This window comes from Epinephelus moara, chromosome 13 (genome assembly GCF_006386435.1).
Source record: "Epinephelus moara isolate mb chromosome 13, YSFRI_EMoa_1.0, whole genome shotgun sequence".
In the NCBI taxonomy this organism is placed as follows: domain Eukaryota; kingdom Metazoa; phylum Chordata; class Actinopteri; order Perciformes; family Serranidae; genus Epinephelus; species Epinephelus moara.
Window position 1 is genome coordinate 16,319,391 of NC_065518.1, and position 13,623 is coordinate 16,333,013.

Consider the following 13,623-nt stretch of genomic DNA (forward strand, 5'->3'; position numbering starts at 1 on the left):
GAGCTTTATAAGTTAACAGTAGGATTTTAAATTCAATTCTGGATTTTACAGGGAGCCAGTGCAGAGAAGCTAAAACAGGAGAAATATGATCTCGTTTCTTAGTTCCTGTTAGTACACGTGCTGCTGCATTCTGAATTAGCTGGAGAGTTTTTAAGGACTTACTAGAGCTACCTGATAATAGAGAGTTACAGTAATCCAGCCTAGAGGTAATAAAAGCGTGGACCAATTTTCCTGCATCTTTTCGGGTCAGGATAGGCCTAATTTTCGCAATATTACGCAGATGGAAAAAATGCAGGAAAAAAATGCAGTCCGTGAGGTAATCGGCACATCTGGGTGATGCTAGTATATGTTGGGTATGTTTCCATCCACATCCCCTACAACTGTAGAGCAACGCCGGCACACAGTCCGGTTCTTATGCATAACTCTCTCTCCAGTGTTGATGATGGGCTGACGGGCACACTGTGAACTGGCAAGTGGGTCTTCTAGCTCCGGTGTATTAATTTGCACTCGTCATAATCACAAATATTTTCTTGTTACTCTGTGTTACTCCGTATTAACCCAGATTAAAACCAGTCACAACCTCTAAAGGGTTAGGGTTTCCTGTTTCCCCTTCCTTGGCTCTCATTTTTGTTTTCAGTCTCACTCTGTGTGTTTGCTGGACGTGGCCTTCCAGTTCCCTCCTCCTGCCAATCCTCCTGAGTGCCAGCAGCTGCTGAACCTGCACACCTGAACCTCATCTACAATCACTGCAGTATAACACCCCGGCTCAGATATCCAGACTCTGCCCGATCGTTCAGTCAGCTCTTTGGTAGAGACGCAAAGGCCGTCTTATTTTTGCCTTCTTCTGCTATCTCAGCTAGATCTCAACTTTCTCCCTCCATTGGCAGCTTCAGTTTTGCCCCACAACTTACTTTAAGCTTTTTTTTTTTGTCTTCATGGATCAATGGAGCTGAAGTTGGCTCTTATGAGACGCAGCCGCGCTCATCATTTTCACTCGCCAGTGTGTTTTACAGTCTCACCACTTTCTTCTCCAGTCATACAGATTTATTACATTTCAGGCATGCGAGACACAAAAGATGCAGACAGTGAGTCGACTTCAGCAAATTGCTGTCTCCCCTTCAGCACATAAGGAAAGGCTGCAGCTCATGACTGTCGATGAGCCGTATAGCATGGAAATAACCTCCCAGCTTATCCTGTAGATAAGCAAGCAAGAGGAGGCAGTCATTTGCCAGTTAGTTAAGCTTTATAGCTGCACACAGTTAGCTTTGGGAGGCAAAGGATGGAGAGGGGGGAGAGCAGGGGGGGTGAAAAGAAGGAGGAAGTAAGAATAAAAGCAAAGGAAGGAGGGAGGAGAAAAGAGTGTGGATGTATTTTCAGCCTGAGAGTGCTACATCCTTAACTAAGGATATTATTATAGCGAGGAACTCCAGCTACGCTCTCTGGAATAAGGTGGCAGCTTACAGCATGAAGGCAGTGCAATGTTTTATCTTTGCTTTCTGAGCACACCAAGTCTTCAATTTAATAACAACTACTGAACAACAATAGAAACTCAATGGTGTCACTGTGCCACTAATTTGTATACGTGTGTGCGTGTTCATGTAGATCGGCATCCAGCGCTGAATAATAATTGTTCTGACAAGTAACAGCAGCCACAGCTGAACGGACTGAGACTGAAATTTCATTTAACACACTTTTTGATTTACAACTTCCTGCAACTGAAGCATGAAAATTGCGGATTAATTTGTTGATGTTTAATGTATTCCTCAAAGGAAAATAATTGCTTTTGTGAGTTCATCGGCATTTTCATTTTCCTCTGATATTAGAGTATTAAAATAACTCTCGTTTGAACTAGAAGAAAAATGGCATGTTTCCTTTGCATGCTTTGTGGGAACGGTTTATGGTTTTGTGGCTTTGCAGATCTTTTTTAAAATGCTGTGCTGAGGCAGGTTTCCCTAACTGCATCAAGCTTTAGAGTTATGCTGAGGCAAACTGAAGTAAGTGGCTGTAAAACTGTATTGCTTGCGAAACATCAGCAAAAATGAAGGAAGTGAAGGTACACCTAAGTTCATGGCTGTGGAGTGTCAACACTAAGCATTTCACTGTAGTTTCCCTTCAATATTTTGAAATTAAAACCATTGCAACGCTTCTTAAAAATGAAAGATGTAGCCAAAACATGTGATATGAACACATATGCGTGGCTGTTAATGTTACAATATTGTTAATGTAAAATGTGTGAATGTTTTAAGTTTTTTTGTACTTTGCAGGACCGAAAGTTTTCACACCCTCTACTAACATGAAAGCTTATTTCACCTTACACCAGTTCCTTCAGGATGTGGCAGGCTTATTTTGGGATTGTTACAGCCTGAAGTGTCTGATTCATGGCAACTTTTCCAAAAAACTGTGATACATTTGGAGTTTTTTTTCAGCCTTTTTGCAATTAATTTACAGGAGCAAAGTAGCTGTGATTTAGTTTGTGATTTAAACACTAACAATATAACTTACCATGCTTATTCAGTCTAGGGGTGCTTTCACAGCTGCCCTGCTTGGTTTGGTTCAATCAAACTCAAGTTCATTTGCCCCCTAAGTGTGGTTCGCAGGTGTGCGCACCAAAACAACCAGACCGAGACCTTCTTGAAGAGGTGGTCTTGGTCTGGTTACAAACGAACTCTGGTGCGGTTCATTTGTGGTGAGAACGTGTTCCGACCTGGATGTGAACCAACTGCAGTCACATGACACATTGTTTGGGTTAAACATGAGCATGTTACAGTCCTGGAGGATTATTAATGTGCACCTCCTCCTGTACTGCCTTAATATGCACATTCAGCACATCCAATGCATCAAAACATTGTTTTCTAGTTGGAGCCGCGCCTCGTTTTCAAACTGTATGGTTTGACTAAAATGAACAATGACAGCAATATAGTCCACGATGAGCAGCGCTAAAATCAACCTGCGTAGTTGTCCCTCCATTGTGACATTAGAAAGTGTCACATTTATCTTGCAAGTGTTCTCTTCTTCAATGTTTTGTTTACTTCCTGGATTTTTTTTCCCACATGGAAATTCTGACCAATCAGGAGCAGCTTTCTCGCACAAGACGTTTGATCTGGTCCACTTGTAAATGCTGCCGTGAGAACACGAACCAACTCTAGGCAATTATGCAACTCTGTAACAAAATCAGTCCCTGATTCAGACCAAAGCAAGACAACTCTAAGTTTGAAAGCAGCCCAACTCACTGGTTCCCAACTGGTCCAGCCACAGGGTCCAGATTTCTCCTCAGTCATTAGTTCAAGGTCCACACAATTTAATATATTTAGCGTTAGCGTGTTTGGCCATGTCATCGAGCTAGTTTGCTGTCGCTGCCAAGTAGCTGTTGGTTAGTTACTCACTCAACAGCAGGAAATGGCACTTCAAAATAAAAGCCCTGTGCAGGAAATTCACTGTGCTTAAAAATGACAGTCAATGTGAGTCACTTGCGGCCCATTCAGAATGGACCTGCAACCCACTTTTGGGCCCCAACCCACCAGTTGGGAACCACTGATCTAACTCACCTTGATTCTTTCATGATGTGTATTGGATCTGGTTGTGACAACCTCTGTCCTGGTGATTTATCTTGTCAGTTGTCCACATGTTCCAGCCATTGTCTAAGAGTGTAAATCAATGTAACATCAATGTTGTTTGTGCTCCACTACAACATTGCGCACCATGCAAAACAGTTTGACCCCGTTTTCGTGCACAACATCAGGGAATTGTCTTCCACGGTCTTCAGCGGTAATTTTTATTGGTCAATTTTATTGGCCGCTGCCAGCACCTAGAACACCTGCAATGTTTATCTGCGCACACTGCGATGACACACAGCTGGTTGAATATCAGCAAAGTTTCTCTGCTTCCCTTCACTGGTTCCTGTACAGCAGGGTCGGTCTTTGTTTCACTGTTATAATCATTAAAAATCATTTCCTTGTACAAGATGTTAAGATTGAGGGTCCATAGGTCTTCTAATCACAAGGTCCACTTACTTGTTTTTTCCCAGGCTTTCGGCCACATCTCATGGCCTTCATCAGAGAAGTTGCTCAAACTGATAAGCAAACTACATCTTCTCCATCTTGAAAATAAAAAACAGGCAAGTGGACCTGTGTTTTAGATCCTGTCAGGTGATTTTATTTACAGCTTATCATCTCCTAGAAGTGCCCCTGTGCATGATGAGAGGCCCTGACATAAATAGCACAAGGCCACGAGAAAATTCCATCATCCTTCACTTATTTTTATGCAGGAAATTATTTTCTTCACCTCTTCAGGGGCAAGCAAGCGATCACAACCTATATTGCAGTTACCTCATGTCCAAAGTAGGGATGGACTGTACCAAACTGTTTTTAAATTCTATATGATACTGATTATTTCTTAAACGACTATGTGATTTTTCAATATAATGGCCATTAAAAAAAAGATCATAACCCTTTATCATTAACTCATTACATGTACCTTTTTGTCCCAGTGCATCTTGCTCTATTTTTCATCTACAGGTGAAAAGTGGCACCACACGATGCCACCTTTCCTTCCTGCCATTCTCACATGTCGGATGTGGAGGAGTGCGACTGTGCGTGGCTGCATGCTGACACAGGTTTCCACAGTCATGTGTCACAGGCCAGCTAATTATGCCAGGGCTATATTGGCACAAAAGTACCACCTACGTTTTGATATCTTTTAAAGGATTCGATACCAAATGAGATGCTTGTGGTTGCTGAGGTATTGATCCGCCCATCCCTAGTCCAAAATAAGATGTCAGAGCACAGGATATAGATCCCCTTAGCTGTAGAGATATCTAAACCAAAAGTAATTGTGGGTAGTAATTTAAAGTAACTGGCTTTAGTATCTGTGGGTCATTTGGCCTGTGTCCTCCACTCGTTTCTCCTGTCAGTAGCTGTTTTCCCGCATGATGATATGTCTGTAAGGCTATCTGTAGCACTCATTAAAAAGAAATGGAGGTCTATTGTCCCTATAATCCCCGTGGGGCCGGGGCGTGAGTCAGCAAGTGGCAGAGCCAACCTCTTTTGGCATGTCCAACACAAACCCCAATGTCATTCTGGCCACCTGCCCATCCTCTCTGCACCCCTCTCTCTTTCCATCTCTCTTTCCATCTCGCACACAGAATCACTGCTGCTGATAATCCATCTTTTTCTGAAGTCTCTCTCTGGAAAAAAATATCACTGTATTACTCATGTCGACACTTACAGAGATGTACTGTGAGTGTGCTGCTTCGTCGTGGGTTTACAGAGACTTTATTGTTCTTTATGTCTCCTGAGGGTCTATTGTATTGCTCCTAAGAGGATTTTAGTTCTGCTGTAACATTTGTGTAATATCTTAAAATGTAGTATTATTATGCTAAAATTGACTTAAAGGTCATGGTGATGTCCCCCAAGTGTTCTTGCGCTCCTCCTCTTCCAGATGTGAATATTACAGCTAGGCTAGAGATGTAAGTGAGCTTTAGCGCCGCATTTCAAAGTGCTACCCATTTAGAAATTGAGAAATTTTATTGTCTTGTGGTGTAAATGTTTTGCCTTTCAGTTTATTTTTAATTGGCTTTGCTGACAGACAGCCGGCTAGCCGCGTCAAAATGCGTAAACAGTGCCCACCTCCAGTCTCAATTGGTTAGCTAACATTAGCCTTGGCTGCTCTGCTCTGCGCACCACCTAAGTCAGCTAGCGTAGCTCATTACTGCTCATAATGCTAACCCGGTGGTGAGACAAAGTTGCTGTGGAAACATGGCGGCCACCCTCTGGTCTCCTTCCAGGTCGCCCCACTGAGTAAGTGGCTTCATTTTGAGCCACAAACTCCTCTTAGCATTGTTAACTATTTTAGCACAACTAGCCATGCTAACACTGCTAACAGTGCTAACAGAGCAGGGTCGGGATAGCATTACTAGCAGCAAATGAGTGTGCCGCTAGCTAGCTCCCACCAGACTTGACTGGTGTGCAGTGCAGAGCAGAAGCCAAAGCTAGCTAACCGGTGGAGAACGTGGGTGGGCAGTGGGCACTATATTTCCACACATTAATGTGGCTGGCTGTCTGCCTCCCACCAGATCTGGGGGATGCGCAGTGCAGTAAACTGAAGAGTAGCACCACTAACCTAGACTATAATCCGACGTGTATATTCTCTGCAGTTAACTGTTGACATCCCTATTTACAATATGTTAAAGGGTTTTTACCCTATTAACTATAACACTAATGATGACTATTATAGTAACTATAGCTTGTGTATATTGTTCTTTTAAAACGAGGCTTAAGACTTTTCTGTTTGCCATCACCTTTCATTCATTCATTTTCTGTAACCGCTTACTGTATGTTCAAACCAGAAGCTTCCAAAGAGGCAAAGTCTCTCGCGGACGCCCAAGAAGCACGACTGTCAAAAATATTTGTGGCAGCTGTGGTCGCTCTACGTCGCTCATCACGTGAATCATTCGAATGCTTTGCTTTGCAGTATGTCCCAAGCCCCATTCTTTTTATTTTGGTCTCTATAACTGAACAGCGACACATTATAAAGGACTGAGTGGGCGCTAACGCAAGTAATCAACTTCTCGATATCCATTGTTGGAACAAGTGCGCTGTAGGAACCAAAGTACCTGAAGAAAACCTATGCTATGCTGAAATGATAATTTTGTGGATGAAGTATTCCTTTAATGCCTTTTATTCCTTATGTAAAGCAGTTTGAATTGCCATGTTGTTGAAAGGTGATATACAAGTATGTACTGTAAAAATGAGTCTCTAAATTGAGCTCCTTCTTTCCAGGCTGCCAGGTTTACATTCAGTCCAATACAATATGGAAATTATTAGACTGTAATCACTTTGTTATTGTGTTATCCAAAATGAGAGAGTGGCTGTAATTGCGAATATGGTCAGTGGTCACTTGGATATGGCCTTGTTCAGTATGAGTGGATGCCATTTAGCGATTGTGGGCACACACACACACACACAAACACAGTTTCCTCAGTAAAAACATTAGTTTCACAACCTTGACCCTACAATGAGTTCCTGGTCCTCAGCTCTTAAAGCAGTAAGGACCAAACCAAACATCCTGCCAAAAGGACTGAATTTCCAACTGGCTCTCACAAGGAGAGAAAACACTGGCATCCAGTAGTCTTAAGTTTTAGCTCCCAGCATTTACCAAAATGATGACAAGCAGCCACACGCGTCGTCAGAGACCGACAGTCTGTGAAAAGACACCACTTGGCACAGCAGATCTGCCTCTGGAGCTAAATATAGCTGTCACATTTGCTGAGCAAATTATTCTGACTTTGGCTCCACAAGTGAATCAAGATATCTGTCTCATTTGTGTCAAAATTTGCAAATCTGTATCTGCAGTGGAAGAAAATCTGTCTCCCTCTGAAATGTAGCAGAGTAACACCCAGTGAAAGAACTCTAACAGGACTTTTTTGTAGCCAGAAATACCTCAACAACGGTTTCCATGATATTCTGTACAAACATTCTCATATCCCAAAAGATGACTCTTAATTACTTTGGTGATCCTTGACTTTTCCTTTAGCACTCTCATTATGTTTGTTTTCAGTAAAATCTCAACAACCGTTGGATGAAGTGTAGGTGAGGCAAAGTGGTTTAGGTGTGATAGTCGTTACCAAGGTGTGTTGATCAAACACAGAGGAGGCAGAGCTTTCCTTTACCAGTTTATAGGCAGGCAGGTGAGTGTGTGGTCCGCAGGAAACAAGCACAAGATCCACAGAGAACAATCAGGTTACACCTTATATGCAATCATAACCCTACAGACTGACCATGAATTGGGCAAGCACTTGGAAAATATGGTGAGTTAAGCCACCAGTTACTCTCCATCAAAATGAAGTTTCATGATGTTAAAGCTATCTCCAGAGAAATGTAGCAAGCTATGCTACGAGAAAATGGCAAAGGTAGCTTGCTCCTCAAAAATAAGGGTTTTCTAAGTACTAAAAAAGTGCATCCAAAAGTGCTTCCCTCATCCCTCGTACCATAGAGAGCATGTTAGTGCATGTTCAACCCAGTCTCACTCTGAAATCCTCGAAATCCAGCACTTGGGCAGTGACTGAAGAGAAAAGCCGTCCTTTAACGTCGGCATGATATGTGGCTGGTTGCTGTCATAGTTTAACTGGGCCGGCAGCATCAGGGGGAACCATGGCAGGACAAGAATGAAAGTTAAGGCAGCAAAAGTCCGAGTAGGGCAGGCGGGAGGCTTCCTGGGTGGGTCCAACAAACACACGCAAATAAGCCAAACCCTGTTCTCTTATCCTAAACCCAACCACATGTGTTAGTTGTTAGTTGCATTGTTGTAAAGGCGTAGTGTGTTTATTTTGAAAGAAGACAATGCATGTAACAGGCAAAACTTGACCAGTGTCCCAGAACATCAACAACCAACACACCCAGGGTACCTTTCAGATTGTATCTGGACGTGGAAAGTCCATGACCAAACTTCGATATGTGACGAGGTCGAAGTGAGAATGTGTTGACATGTTAGTGCACGTCTTGTGAGGCTGTACTCATGCAGATTATGGAATCTACATTTTGATAATGTTAAGTGTTAAGTGTTACTGGCATTGCTAACCTGAAACAACACAACAACACAAGGCCTCTCCGACTGATTTCTCCCATATATGTACAGTATAAACACATAACACATAAGGGGAGGTGCGTCTTGTATACAGAGGCCACATGTTCTCCTGGTTAACCACATTATATTCATCTTTGACTGCTCACTGAGCGTGTAATGATGCATGTTATTTAGTGTGAGAGGCAGCACGTAATATGTTTCCTTACTATAATCAGGTCAGAATCATTTGTATGTAATCAGGTTAAGGTCAGACGATTTCATTTGTTGTTGTTATTACGTTATAATCATTTTATTTTCTCATAATGAGGTTAAAGCGTGGGTGTGATCGCTTCACCTGCCACTGCGTCTCACTGTTTGCTTCAGCCCCAGAACACAGACACACAGGAGACTGGATCTTTTGATTTATCTCACCGTCAGAGGCTAGCATCTGTTGTTCAAAGGTAACACTCACACCTTGTCTTTTATGTTCACAGCATTTTGTAAGTTTTTACTGCAGGGAAATGTGCTGATCTTACAGTGCATAAATATTATTTAACATAGGCTACTGTTTTTAGGAATACGTGACTTTGCTTTCCATATATGGCTGTTTAACAAAACAAAAGAAGTATCTCCTTTGACTTTGGGGGTTTTGGCTGATTTTAAAAAGCAGATTAATTCGCAAACGTTAAAGGTCTGGCTCAAGGGCGTAGGTTTCATCTCAACATTGGTGGGGACACATGAAACAGGTGGTTTGGGGTCCTCTGGCAGAGAATTTTGAGCATCAAACAGGTTTTTTCCTGCGTTCTGGTGAATTTTCATGCACCGATTTGTGCCTTGTTTTTTGCATCATTTTATAGTGCAAATGTCTAATCTTGTCAAAATAGAAGTCCTCTGCTACTTTTATGTCTGTTTGTTTTTATTGGGGGAGACAAATGCATGTGTCCTAACAGCCTGGTCTCACTCTCAAATCAGCAAACACCGCTACTGTGTCACTGGCTACCAGTTAAGCGGGATTTATACTTGTGCGGCAAAGCCTACGCCGTAGCCTACGCACGCCACCTATGCTGTTGTGAGCATTTATACTTGGGCGGTGGTGTCTGTGTCACTCTGCAGCTCCACCTCCAAAACACTAGTCAGCGACAGAAGTTTCTGTGAAGTGCTGTAGATTGAAAACACACCCAAAACATGGCTTAATAGAGACAATTTCAAACACAAGTACACAAATCAGCTTCACTATAAGTCGCAACATTCACAGACAAACACTTGTCTTTATCTGGACACATTTTCCCCACAAATACAACATGCTAACGTGATTAGCACGAGCCTATGACATTTTACATGGTATAAATTAGCCTAGCAGCTAGCGACCTTTTCCTCTTCTCGTATAAAACCAGGAACAACAGCAACATTTAACAAAGGTAACGATACATAATTTGGCTCCATTACAACTCACAAGGTTCACTGACAGAACAACTGTCTTATACTAAACACGTTTTCCAAACAAATACAACATGCTAATGTTATTAGCACAAGCCTAGGGCATTTTACATTGTATAAATTAGCCTAGCGGCCAGCGACCTTTTCCTCTTCTCATATAAAACAACAGCAACATTTCACAAAGGTAATGTTACAAAATTCGGCTGCATTACAACTCACAAGGTTCACTGACAAAACAAATGTCTAATACTAAACTTGTTATCCAAACAAATATGACATGCTAACGTCATTAGCACAAGCCTATGGCAATTTATATCATATAATTTAGCTCAGAGATTAGCAGAGATTTCCTCTGCTCATATGAAGCCAGGATAAATCCCCAAAGGATAAATCACAACTTAAAATGCTATTTTGTGAAGGCTTTATTGTCTTCACAATTTATTGTTTCTTATATGTGAAATTAAATTAAATAAAAGCTTTGTTTCCACTGAGGGATAGTTCCATTTCTGGGGAGGTGCACACAAGAATGCATTGGTTCTGAATATTGAGGGAGACGTGTCACCTTTGTTCCCCCAAAATATACACCTGTGGTCTGGCCCCATGGAAATCAGGATTTCTATCCCTCTCTTTCTTCACTCTGATCTCTTTTGCACTAAACTCTCTCTTCATATTTTCCTGACACCCTGCAGGCCTTGCCTGTGCAGTTATTTCTGCAATATCTCACACCTTTGCATATTTCATAATTCACAGCTAACCTGGTAGAGAGGCTCTAACATTAGCTGTACAATGGAGACTCAGTTTGCACATTGTCATCAAATTCTGACACAGTGTAAAATGCCTCTGTCTTGCCATGAAAATACAGAAACACACGAATGTCTGAAAGTTTTTTTAAAAAGCAACATGGATCCACCACACAAACAGATCCATGCTGAGAAAAAGTGGGCCATGTATTCCACAAGGAGCGGGCTCACCGTGAAAAACTCTTCAAAGTGATAAATAAAAAACAAGGCAGCTTTCGCACATGAGCAAACGTTTGCTTGTTACATCATGAAAGAGATTTGTCTCCTATCAGGAATTAGTAGGTTAACGTTTGACCCAGATACAGCAGGGATCTGTGCATGTTCGTTACATCAAAGACTTTAAATTAAGCTTTCTCATTTAAATAGAAAAGGATCTTTAAAATAACATGCTTTTTTTCACCTAGCGGGCTCACAGCTTCGAGCGAGGCTGAGTGACTTGAAGGTTTTTGTCGTCATGAGACAAGGATAAGTCGTTTCTCTTCTTTTTTCCTCTCATATTCAGAGTCTCAGTAATCTTTAAATTCGTGTTGCCCTTGAAACCTACTGAGCCTGAGTGCCCAACATTGTTATTTTATATCATTTTACATTGTGCAAAGACAAAAAGAGGAACATTATATCAGCATGTCAGGTGTACATATACTCCACCACACATTTAATGACTAGTCTTGTTTGCATTTCTATCAGAAACCAGCTACAACTACAAGATCACATACATCTGTCAAGATTCCAGTCAAAAGTTCACATCACAATGGCTCTGACAGCTCCGAGGCTCAGTCAGGAGGCAAAGGATTTGCATCCTAAACCCCGCTGCACACCACAAGATAACATGTGGCGACTGTCCGCAGTGACATGGCCGATTTTGCACAGGCCAGCTCACACTCTCCAAGATCTTGAAAATCTGTTGTTATGGCCAACTCAGGATTATAATAACAATCTGTATCATGCAGTGTGTGACATAAGGAAAATGTGGGTGCTGCTATGAGCGTCTGGCACACATGACCAAGACTGAGAGGAATCCATTGGAATGTAGCTGCTGAATCACATGCTTAGTTTGATCTTTGACAGGGCGCTCCATCAATTTAGGATTGCACTTCCATAACACTGTCGCACTCACGATGGATAGTTTTAGAAACATTAATGTAGCAGAACCAGAGATATTGTCTTTTATGTTCCCTGCATTCTGGTTCTGTGTCAAAACCTGCAGCCTACATGACCCACGAAGCCAACAGCCAGAATAAATTTTGGCATTGTATGTTCTGAAAACCATGGATACATTTGTTATTACGTAAGGGATACGTTGAAGCCTCACCACAGTTTACATGTGCCTAGGTTTAGGCACAAAAAACACTTGGTTATGGTTAGGAAAAGATCATGTTTTGGCTTTAAATAACCAGTTTTGGTGGTGCAATTCCAGCTGGAAACACAGCATGGTCTCAGTAAAACAATCCCCTTTCATGGCACTATCCCTGCAGGAAGCACAGGGATGTCTCAATAAAAAAACAGCTTTTTGTGGCCACTACTGGCAGGAAATGCCGCAATGCCTTGGTAAAAAATAAGTGCCTTTCATGGCACTATCCCCGGTGGAAACACAGTGATGGGTTGCTAATAACCGCCTCACGTTTGGTGGCGAAAAAGCTGCTGAAACCGTAGCAAAGCCTCATTAAAAAAAATTTTTTTTATTGGACTTGAACAGTGGTCTGCAGCTTGCCAAGTGTCTCCCCTGGGTGTTACACCATCTACCATCCCTTTCCAACCCCGTCTCACTACGAAGTCCTCGAAATTTGGTGCTTAGACAGTGACTTCCGGTGTCAGGAACCATCGAAAAAAGCCGGCCTTTAACGTCGACGTTACTGTTACAGTTTAACAGTGGCCAGCGGTTTCAGGGGCAAATATTGAGGGACAAGAACAAAAGTTAGGGTGGCGAAAGTCCGAGTAGGGTTGGCGGGAGGGGTCGTGGATGGGTCCAACAAACATCGACTTTTACCCAAAAGAGCGGTGTTTGTGTCCCGTAAGATTGTAAAGACAAACCCTGTTCTTTTTTCCTAAACCCAACCACGTGTGTTAGCTGTTGAAGGAAAAAAACGTCAATTTGTGCTGTTGTACCGACATAGTGCATTTATTTTAAGAGACTGTATCTAAAAAATAAATTGCCTATGGAAACAGAAGTGTATTTTGAAAGAAGACAATGCATGTAACAGACAGAACTTGACACGGTGTCCCAGAACATCAACAATCAACACACTCTGGGTACCTTGCACATTGTATCTGGACGTGAAAAGTCCATGACCAAACATCCATATGTGATGACTGGGAGGGGTTGAGAATGTATTGCCCCTCCACCTCCCAATAACGAAGTCAGAGCATATACTACACTTTAGAAACGTTGATATGATACGGATGAAACATACAAATGTAACGTAGCTGTGGTTTCGGAAACGTAAAACACCAACATTTTCTACTGGCGACTCAATGGGGTCAACAGCCAACAGTTTGGTTAGAGATCTGTGTAAATCATGCTTGTAGCAGTGAATGTAGCTTTGAGCTGCTAGCCTGAAGCTGAAATGAGGAGTGGACTACAGAGGTCTGGTTGACTCACTTCTTTCTAAATCTACAGGCCTAGATTATTTTAATTTTCAAACTTCAGTCACAACTGACTCAAGTGACATCACTTGAGGCAACTTATCATTTCACACAGCTCCCTCTGGAGCCACAAAAAGCTTTATACAGCTTTTCTCATGTATCTCGTACTCCCCAAGACCTCTAAACAGACTTTAATGTCGAAGAGTGGTGATTTCTCTTTAAACCACCAACTCCCCATGAAGACTGC